Source organism: Tupaia chinensis, unplaced genomic scaffold, assembly GCF_000334495.1.
Source record: "Tupaia chinensis unplaced genomic scaffold, TupChi_1.0 Scaffold000366_1, whole genome shotgun sequence".
Classification (NCBI taxonomy): domain Eukaryota; kingdom Metazoa; phylum Chordata; class Mammalia; order Scandentia; family Tupaiidae; genus Tupaia; species Tupaia belangeri.
The window spans coordinates 2531598-2543214 of record NW_006159863.1 but is presented as its reverse complement, the minus strand read 5'-3'; positions in this window follow the sequence as shown (position 1 = coordinate 2543214).

The window sequence follows — 11617 nt, the reverse complement described above, 5'->3', positions numbered from 1 at the left end:
GAAACTTGCAGTCCAGGAGAGAGTGGAATGATAAATCCAAAGTATTGAAAGAAAAAAGTCTGCCAGTTGAGAATATTATATTAGTCAAAATTATACTTTAAAAATGAAGATGACATAAAGTATTTTATCTCTGGGGGACTTTTGTCTCCACTAGAAAACTCAGTAACTGGGGAAATGGTAAAAACAAACACTCCCCCTCCCCCCAAAAAACCCCCCCAAAACTAAGGGAGTTTCTCATCACTAGACTTACTTGCCTTATGAAAAATAGGGAGTTCTTCAAGTTGAAATGAAAAAGTGCTAAATAATAACATAAAAGCATAAATATCACAGGTAAAGAGAAATATATAGATATATACAGATTAATGTAATATTGTAAATGTATTATGAACCCCTTTTAACCCTAATTAAAAATTGATAGGTAAAAATTTGTTAATGCAGACACAGTATTAAAAAGAGGAATCTGGGGCCAGTGGGTGGTGTGATGATTGAGGCTCTGAACTCCCACGTTTGACCACAGGCCAAGTCCCAGACCTGGCAACTGGCTTTCTCACTTTCCCTCTCTGTCTCTCTCTGTCTCTCTCTCTAGTAAGCGCATATGCCCTACAGAAAATTTAAAAATAATAATAATGAATAAAATTGAATAAATATTCTTTAAAAAAGGAGTCTGTCTACAAAAGCACAATAGGTGTGGAGGTGAGTAAAAGCATAGTGTATTTGTATGCAACTGAAGTTAGGTTGTTATTAACTTATAATAACATGATATTTTCACAAGTATCAATGTGACCAATAAAATAATATAATGGATTTTTAAACCTGTTATAAAAAGATAAAGATAAATAAAGCTAATTGGTAACAAAAGTCACTAAATAACAAAGGGAGAGAGAGCTGAAGAGAGGGAAAAAAATAACTTCAAGACAATCAGAAAACAACAAAATGGCAATAGTAAGTCCTTATCAATAATTATCTTAAATGTAAATTGATTAAACTCAACAATCAAAAGGCATAGAGTGATTGAATAGATAAAAACAAAATCCAGTGACATGTTCTCTATAATAGACACTGTAGTATTAAAGACACAGGTAGGCTGACAGTGAAGTAATTGAAAAAGATAGTTCATGCAAATGGTAAACAAAAGAACGAAGTGAAGTAGTTGGTACTGTGGTTGAAGCACTGGAGTCCCACACGGCTGACCACAGTTTGAGTTCAGGACTTGGCAGCTTGTCACTCACACCAAGCGCGTGAGTATGCATGCCCAGGGCCCCAAGAAGAGAATGGAGGAGAAGGGAATGGGGTAGCGCCAACCCCCCAGGGAATGATCTCACACTTTATCTTTGTCTCTCTCTGTCTCTCCAGTGAGCACATATACCCTATAGCAAAAATCTCTTAAAAAAAAAAAGAAGAATGGGCCAGCAGGGGATATGGTAGTTAAGGGCACTGGGCTACCACATGGCCGACCACAGTTCGAGTCCCAAACCTGGCGTCTTGTTTTTTCACTTTCCTTCTCTCTCTCTCACTCTGTCTCTCTCCATTCAAATTAAAATAAGTAAAGTTAGATAATTGAAGGAGGAGGGGGAGGAGAAGAAGAAGGAGAAGAAGAAAAGAAGAAAGCAGATAATATAGATGTCAGAACCAGCAGATGGTGTAATGGTTATGTCATCGTACTACCACGTAGTTGACTGTGAGGTTCAAGTCTTGAACCTGGAGGCTTAAAACTCATGCCAGACATGAGTGCATATGTGCCCAAAATCCCAAGAGGAAAATGGAAGAGAAGGCATTGTGGTGTGGCTATCCTCTCGTTGTGGGGGTTGATTTCTCACTTTCTGTCTCTCTGGTGAAGCACATTGCTGTATAGCAAAAATCTCTCTAGAAAAAACCCCAAAAACAACAAAAAAGAAAGATGTTAAGTCTAATCATCTCTAGAGACCAAAAAAGGTCATTATAAAAATATTTAAAAAGTCAGTTCAGGGGCCAGCAAGAGGCAAAGGTGATTAAGGCCTGGACTCTCACATGACTGATGTAGTTCAAATCCCAGACTTGAACATGTGGCACATGTGTGTGCATGCCAAAATCTTGAGAGGAGAATGGAGACGGGATTGCAGTGTGGCCATCCCCTCTGGGGGGTGATTTCTCACTTTTTCTCTCACTGTCTCTCTGTCTATCTCTCTGGTGAGCTCACACACTCTAAGGCAGAAACCTAAAAAAAAAAAAGTTAAGATAGCACCATCATGAATGACATAGTAACTATCCGAACCAGGAAATTCCTGACCAACCGACTACTCAGGAAACAAATGGTCATTGATGTCCTTCACCCTGGGAAGGCAACAGTACCTAAGACAGAAATTCGGGAAAAACTAGCAAAGATGTACAAGACCACACCAGATGGCATTTGTGTTTGGGTTCAGAACCCATTGTGGTGGTGGCCAGACAACTGGCTTTGGCATGATTTATGAGTCTTTGGATTATGCGAAGAAAAAGGAACCCGAACATAGACTTGCAAGACATGGCCTTTACGAGAAGAAAAAGACGTCAAGAAAACAGCGAAAGGGACGCAAGAACAGAATGAAGAAAGTCAGGGGGACTGCAAGGCCAACGTGGGTGCTGGCAAAAAGTCGAAGGAGTAAAGATTCTGCAGTGATTATCTGCGGTGATTGTGCGGATTTTTCATGAGAGGTGTAATAAACTCAAAAATTTAAAAAAGGTCAGTTCAACAGGAAGGCATAATAATTGTAAATATATGTGCACCCAATAATCCTTTCATTTACCTCAACATGGATGGGCCTAGAGAACACTGCATATTTGTATGCTTGACATAGACAAATACTGCATGATTTCACTTTTCTGTGGAATCTAAAATAGTCAAACTCATAGAATTAGAGAGTAGAGTGGCAGTTACAGGAGCTGGCAGAATGGGAAAATGACGGTTAAGGTGTACAAAGTTTCAGTTACACAAGATGAATAGTTCTAGAGACCTAACATACAACAAAGTGACTACAATGAACAATATCGTGTATTTGAAATTTGCTAAGAAGAGAGCTCTTAAGTGTTCTTGAAACACGCACACATACCCCAAAAAGAAAATAGTACCTACCTACAGTGATAGATATGTTAATTAGCTTGATTGTGGCAATTATTTGACAAGGTATATGCGTATTGAATAATCAAATTGTATACTTTATATAATACCTACAATTTCCATAGTCAAATACACCTTGATAAAATAAACAAAATGTTTCTATATTCTTTTTTTATTAATTTTTATTTATTCACTCATTTATTTTTAATTTGACAGGGAGAGAGAGAGCAAGGAAGAGGGGAAGTGAGAAAGCAAGCCACCAGGTCCAGGACTTGAACTGTGGTTATCCATGTGGGAGTGTCCAGCATCTTAACCACCATGCCACCAACTGGTCCCTCTATATTCTTAATTAGTAAGAAATGAACAATTCCTGGACTGATAAGCCTAGATAATAAGAAAATGTCAGGGCCATTTTTTTGGCCTGGTGATTAAGGCAGCTGGATCTCATGTGGATGACTGTGCAGTTCAAGTCCCAGAACTGCTGGCTTGATAGACACACTGGGCACAAGTGTGTGATACCCAAAAATCCCAAAGTGAAGGAGAGATGGAGGAGGGGAGATTATGGCGGAGAGGTGCCTTCTTTCCTTTCCCTCTTTCTAAGTTTTTTTTTTTTTTTTTTTGCTATAGGATATGTGTGCTCACCAGAGAGAGATAGAAAGAGAGGGAGGGAAATGAGATGTCACCCCCACCCCTGCCCCGGGGTGGGGGGATGTCCCTGTGGCAACCCCTTCTCCTCCAGTCTCATCTTGGGATTTTAGGTATGCATGCACACATGCCTGGCATGATTTTCAAGCCACTGACTCTGGGACTTAAACTGCAGTTAGCCATGTGGGATCCAATGCTTTAACCTCCATGTTTTTTGCTGGCCCACTTTTTAAATTTCTGTAATTTCTTTGTTGTACTCTAAACTAGAGCCTTCCCTTCTTTCCTTCGTATTTATTTACAGATTTCTATTTTACTTTATGGATTATAATTTGTTATCATTTATTTTGATGTTCAGATTATCCCAGACTTGGCCACTGAGAGCTTTTTCGATCTGATTCCTTTGCTCTTTTCTCACGTTCCATCATTTTTTGAGTACTTCCTTGCGTTCTCACGCAGCGTAATTCTAAACCTAACCCTAATCCTAGATTTATTTTTATTCATGATTTTTTTAATTTTGTGTTTGTTTATTTATTTACTTATTTTCCTTTTATTAAAAAATTTCATTTCATTTTCTTCCATATATTCAATCATATTATTATTTGTCTTACAAGATGGATATTTCAATAGGTGAGCATTTCTCCCTAGTACTGCTGATAAAGCTACAAAATATCTTCAACAGATAATACCACACCTCTTTGTGCCATTAATGCTTTGCCTCCCTTTATTCATGATTATTTAGCATGTGTGTGCATATGAGAGAGAGAGAGAGAAGTGCTCTTGACAGGGTCTCATCATGATCCCTTCCTGCAGCCCTCCATCTCCGGGATCTTGGGCACACACCCCGTGTATTTTCAGACTGACCTTGGAATCTGAACCTCGGTCAGCCATGAGGTTTCCAGTGCTGCAGTTCGGTTTGCTGCCAATGGTGCCACCGTTCTAGGCCTTATTCACTTTACTGAAGGTGGCATTGAGCTTTTATGGCTGCAGCCCTCTGCTGGTGTTAAGAATTTCTGGAGAAATCCTGTACCTCCATTGACTTGAGTTTGAAGACAGACATAAGTGAATTTGTCCACAACTCACAGCCAGGCTTTGTGAATTAGACTCCTTGAGAACTTTTTGAGGAAGGCATGCAGGGGTCTCTCTCTCTCTTCAGAGAAAAAAAAATGGGTCTTGATGACACCTTCAGTCTCACCTGAGTCAGGTTCATCTCTGTGCTTTAATAGAATCATTAGACCTGTAAACAGCCATATGTTTTGGATAGAGGGTTTTATTTTTCTTTACAGGAATTTTCTGGGCATTACTTCCTCTGTTTCTGCAATATATATCTAATTTATCCTTTTGTAAAGGTACATGTAAATAAAAATGGCAGGAGTTACAATTTGCTGATCACACTTGTTTTTCACCCCAAAGAAAAGAAATATCCATTATATGCTGAGTACTTGCTGAGATTCCAGGTCCAAATGAATCTGAACTGATGCAGAGTCTCAGAGGAGGGGGAGCTGTTGCAAGAGAGAAGCTGCCCGTGGTTATTAATGATGCTTATACTATACCTTTGCCGACACATCTATGACCTCACCCTCTGCCCTCCTCAGGCAGCCTTGCAAGAAGCAAGGGGGCAAATGAGAAGGGCAAGTTTCAGCCAGGAGTTGAGCATTTTTGAATTTGAAAAAAAAAAAAAAGTTTTAAAAACATAGTGCTGAGGAGGAGGTGGGCAGCGAGTGGCATGGTGGTGAAGGCGCTGGCCAACTGCAGTTTCTGTTCTGGTGGCTTAAAAATCACACTGGGCATGTGTGTGTATGCCGCAAATCCCGGCAGGAGAATGGAGGAGAAGGGATTACGGTTTGGTCATCACCCTGCATGGTGATTTCTTATTTTCTCTCTCTCTGTCTCTGGCGAGTATACCCTCTACAGCAAAAACCTTAAAAAAAAAAAAAAGTCCTGGGAACTGTTTCAGAGCTCTGCTAGGCATCTGTAGAGGGCACTGTGGGCACAACAGAAGGAATGGTCAGCTTGACCTGGGGGCTGAGGAGTGGCTACACAGAGGAGGTGATGGTGTGAGGAGAGAGAGGACATGCAGGCATGCTGGGAGAGCTAGGCACGTGACACAGGCTCCGAGCTACAAACCGCCCAACACGGTTGGGGAATGCAAAGGGGATGCTCCCAAAGAGGCAGTGGCCTTGAATGAAGAGGGGGAGAGCTGAAGGGCATTACCTCTCACCTGGTCTCTCAGGACCCCAGGAGACCTTCTTCCTTTGGGTTCCCAAGCACCTTAAAGTGGACTTTTATTTTTTATTTTTTATTTTTTTTAAACTAATCTGGTTTCATTTCTGATTTCCTGAAGGAAAAAAAGAAACCTTGTGAACCCCATGGATGTGAGCAGATTCCTCCACTGGCTTGATCGCAGGGCCTATATGAATTGTTGCCTGGAAATGTAGAAATTAAAAAAACCAATTATTTAATTTTATTATTATTATTATTAAATTTATTATAGGTCACATGTGCTCACTACAGAAGGAGAGAGAAAAAGAGAGAAAGTGAAAAAGCAAGTCATTAGGTCCAGGACTTGAACCGTGGTTAGCCAACTGTGTGGGAATCCAGTGCTTTATCCACTATGCCACCTGCTGGCTCCCAGAAATGTAGAATTCAAGGCCCACAGATGAGCTTGACGGTTGGTCCGCAGCACAACTACAGTTGGCTGTTTAGTCTTTCAGTGATTTCTTTACCTGGTTGTGTCCTAGTAAGGGTCTTATTAGGCTTCTCAAGGGACTCTGGATGTGCTTAAAAGTTGGAGGGACACCGGTCTTCCGATTGAGGCTACTCTGGGGATGGAGAGTCCCAGGCCAGGCCTAGGGTAGAGGAGCACAGCTCTTCTGCGTGTTTTGCAGCATGTGGCATCAATCAGCCTGAGACATCTCTGCACAACACCTTCTGCCCCATGGAGGGGACCGTGCAGGAGGGGCTTGAGAACACACCTGATTCCCCTTGGGTCTCCGGAGGGCTGGCACTCACGGTGGACAGTACTGTCACTACTTGAAAACGAGGAGAGAAAGAGAGAGAAAGAAAACCAATCTGATTAAGGGGAAAAAACAGAATTTTGTTAAATTTTTGTAATATCCAAATGAACTACTTTCAAAAATTAATACAGTAAGCTAATAAATTGCCTCTGAAAGGCCTCTAGGGAACCTGATTGAACAAGTGGGCATGAAGTATTTATAGATAAGTGAGCAGTTCTCAGTACTTGGTCATGGCTAACTCTTTTATTTTTTTAAATTGCCAAAGGGCACTTGTGTGAGATGGTGGGGGTGCGGTGGGGGTGCCTCCATCCCCCATGGGACGTGGTCATGTTGCAATCTTTTTTCCTCCATTTCTTCATCCCATCAGGATTTGGGGCACACATGCACAGGTGCCTGGTATGTTTCCAAGCCAGTGGAGCTGGAGTCAGAACTACGGTCAGCCATGTGGGATTGTACCCGGCTTAACCATCATGCTATGGGGGCAGCCCTGGCTGATTCTTGCAAGAGACTTCAACTCCTGAAATGTACACTTCCTGGGCACAGAGTTAACCCTTTTTCTCAACCCTCTGAGTCAAGGAGGGCCACTAGAAGAGGATCTGCTGTATATCCTGGGTGTGGTGGAACATAGGCCTGAGTGTGGGTTTGGAAAGAGGAACCCAACTACAGTTACCATAATCAGACCTGTGGGTGAAGTTGAGCTTTTTAAATGGCCTGACTTTTTTTTTTTTTTTTTTTTTTAAGTTTCTTTCTTTCATGACTAAGAGAGAAATCGAGAAATCGATTCAGCAGGGTCCTCATGCTGCAATCCGTCCCCACCCTCAGTCAGCGTCAGATCATGGGCAAGTGTGTGTCCAGTGTACTCAGGGAGGTCTCCAGACATAAGCTGGGAACCTTGCCCCGTGGGATTGCCTCATGGAGCATTGCATTTTACCACTACACCATGTGGCCCTCTAGGGCTGACACTTCTTGAAACACAGATCCCAATGAGAAAGCAAATGTGCATGCTCTGCCGTGGACAATTAGGACCTTATCAAACGAGGTGGGTTTTGTGCATCTGATGGTTTAAAGGATTAAAGGGTGGCAGGTGCGTGGCAGAGAGGCAGAGGTGGCAGGCCGCTGCAGGACGCCTGTGTAGTATCCTTAGAAAAGTTCTGCCATTCATTTATTCATTCATTCAACTCCTGTTTCCTGAGCATTGTGAGGTCCTTGCAAACTGGAATAGAGAACACAGCTACTTGTGGGGTTTGCAGCTGAGAGATGGGGACAGACTAAAAAAAACTCAAGTGAGGGGCTGGCAGGTGGCATTGTGGTTTAGGGTGTTGGACTCCCACATGACTGACCATAGTTCAAGTCCCAGACCTGGCAGCTTGCTTTATCACTTTCTCTTTCTCTCTCTCTCTCACTCTGTCTCTCTCTGATCAAGTTAAAAATAAATAAATTAATGACTAAAGTAATTATTTTTTAAAGAAAGAAACTTCAAGTGGACAAATACACAAAAATACTTCCAAACTGTGGCCAGGAGACAGTGTTATGATAGGCCATACAACAAAATGGGAGAAAAGAAGAGCAGGAACAAAAGGCCACTGAGGAAAAGAAGGGGAGCAGAGTGCAGTGGAGGAAGAGGGGTCCTGGGAGGCAGTAGAGGATGAGGCTAGGAAGGAAGGCAGTATGCAGATCACCCCAGAAAACTTGACAAAACAGGCGACCAGGAGTTGGCCTAATGGCTATGTCGCTGGACTTCCATGTAGTCGATGTGGTTCAAGTCCCGAATCCGGTGGCTTAAACTCATGCCAGGCACGTGGGCATGTGTGCCCAAGATCCCGAGAGGAGAATGGAGAAGGGATTGTGGCGTGGCCATCCCCCTGGGGGGGCGATTTCTTGCTTTCTGTCTCTCTGTCTCTCTGTCTTTTGGTGAGCCCACATGCCCTATAACAAAAAACCTCTAAAAAAAAAAAAAAAAACCTTGATAAACAGTTTGCATTTTATTTATGTGAGCAGCCTGCCTTCTCGTGTGAAATCTACCAACCAGGTCTTCCCCTTTAGCCAATGGGTGGCGTTTTAAGCAATTATCTCATTTAAATCTCATCTGTCCTATTTCCTAGGAGAGAAGAGCCACTGAGGGAAATAATTCTGTTGGGCGATGGGAAAAGAAATAGGACGATAATTGATTTTTGGAGAAAGAGAAGCATCTAAAGAGAGGGGCTGGGACAATGAAATGGGTGGGAAAAAATCATGGGCTGGTCCCATAGCCTAGTGGTTAAAGGAACTGAATCCTACATGGCCTAGTGCAGTTTGAATCCAGCCCTGGCAGCTTGGGAAATGTGCCAGGTCCATGTGTATGCATGCCCCAAATCCTGAAGGCATAGAATAAAGGAGGAGAAGAGCTTATGACATGGCCATGCCCCACTGCAGGGCGGTGGAGGTGGTAGTGCTTTCTTGCTCTCCGACAGGTGTACACACCCTCTGGCAATTAAGGAAAAAAAAAAAAAAGAGATGGGCCAGGAGGAGGCTTGGTGGTTAAGGCTTGGAAAACACAATGGGCATGTGTGTGTGCATCCCAAAATTCCAAGAAGAGAGCGGAGGAGAAGGGATTGCACTGTGGCCACCACCCCTGGGTGGCGATTTCTCTCCCTCTTTGTCTCAGTGAGCACACATGCCCTATTGCAGACACGTGAGAGAGAGAGAGAGAGAGAGAGAGAGAGAGCAGAACATCTGCATTCACCACTTGCCCAAGGCAGGTCTTACTTTCTACTCCATAGATTCCTTGACCATCGAAAGAACTAGCCCCTTGGGCTTCGTCACAGACCTGAGTTAGAATCCTGCTCTCGCTCCTGTGTGAAGTGGTAGACTAGTTAGAAAAGATTCCTGGGCCTAACTTCTGGAGAGTCTGTTAAGTTCTGAGCTGGGACCCCAGGTGATTCTGACAGACAGGCAAGTATGGGAAGACAGGAACAGTCAATCACTAAGGCCCTTTTCCTGGCCCCTGAGGCCACCACTACAGAGACGGGGAAGATGAACACACGCACACTCCTCATTCGCCACCAGAGGGCGAGCCTGAGGCATGCCGGCCAGAGCAAGGTGCTGTCCGCCCCCAGCTGGGACAGAAAGCCCCCAGGGAAGATTTGTGGTCACACAGAATTGGGGTGCAAGGTGCGGGAAGGCAGGCATCCTTTGGGAAGCACGTGTGCTGACAGGAGATAAGGGGCAAGCTCAGGTCTACACGATCCTGCGATGTGCACACTTCCCTCTGTGTGCTATGTCTGACAGGCTTGGCACAGTTGAGCCTCTTCTCCTCCTGCAGTGAGGACGTCTTCAGGCCTCCTTCGGAGCCCCAGCGGAGGTGGCCCGTAGTCTGTCTAGTTCTAGCAAAGGCAGCATGTGGCTTAGAGAGTCAGTCACTGTTCACCCTCATTGGTCACCACCCCATCACAGAACCCTGGTAAAGGATGCACCTGCTGGGGACGGCAGTGGGCAGGTTCCCATCCACGTGCCCTTGGCCGTCCCTCTGCAGTCTCTGTCCCTTTGGGGTTACACACAGAGAGACATTAATCTTTTTTTCATCAATCCTTTTTCCCTTTTCCATCTGCAGTGAAGAAAGCATCACTTCCAACTCAAGTGCCCTAGTCAGTGCCCTTTGTTCTTGGCAAGGAAGGATTCCGGTACATTCTCTGCCACTGCATTCATTTCAGCCTTCCCTTCAGGCTGCGATTGAGGCCATAAGCTTCGGCATCAAACTGCAGCAGCGTGGGGCTTTGGACTTCCCTCTTCGCCTCATCTAGACTCTCCTTGTCAGCGATTTATGTTTCAGAGTTTCCCTGTTACTCTTAACGATTCGTACGTTACACTCACGGAGGTCCCCGCTGCCACAGAAGCAGAAATGGCTATTCCAGCTTCCCCAAGGGGGAAGATGAAACCAGGAACAGTGGTGGGCTGGCCCAGCGCAGAACACGTACTAGGCAGTTGCTGAGGAACTGAAAGCAGCCAGTCACCCAGAGCTGGAGGGAAGGTCTTCATGTCACCACCTCCATCTGCCTGTCGGTCTTTGCTTAAAAATCCACCACTCTTCTCTCCATCCCTGCAGCCTGTCCTTCTAGATCCCCACCCCTGTCTGACCCCATCTGAGTCTTAAGAGAAGAGCATGACTTTTTTTTGAATAATTAATTATTATTGTTTAATTTGATGAGAGAGACAGAGAGAGAGAGAGAGAGAGAGAGAGAGAGAAAGTGAGAAAGCAGATCATCAGGTCTGGGACTCGAACTATGGCCAGCCCTGTGGGAGTCCAGCACCTTAACCACCACACCACTTGCCAGCTCTGAGCATGACTTTTTTTTTTTTTTTCTATCGGGCGTGTGCGCTCGCCAGAAAGAGAGAGAGACAGAAAGCGAGAAATCACCCCCCAGGGGGGATGGCCATGCCCTGATCCCTTCTCCTCCATTCTCCTCTCAGGATCCTGGACACGCACACACGTGTCTGGCGTGAGTTTAAGCCACTGGGTCCAGGACTCAAACCGCAGTCGACTACATGGGAGTTCAGTGACATAGCCATTATGCTAACTGCTGGCCCCTGAGCATGACTTTTAAAAGCTTCTGGGGACCAGCAGATGGTGTAATGGTTATATGAGTGGACTCCTTGTAGTTGACTGCAGTTTGAATCTTGGATCTGGTGGCTTAAACTTATGCTGGGCATATGTGCATATGTGTCCAAAATCTGAAGAGGAGAATAGAGGAGAAGGGATCACAGCATGGCCATCCTCCCTGGGGGATGATTTCTTGCTTTCTGTCTCTCTGTCTCTTTGGTGAGCACATGTGCCATGTAGCAAAAAACTCTCTCTCAAAAAAAAAAAAAAAAAAAAAACACTCCTGTTTTTTGTGAGCCCAGATTTTGG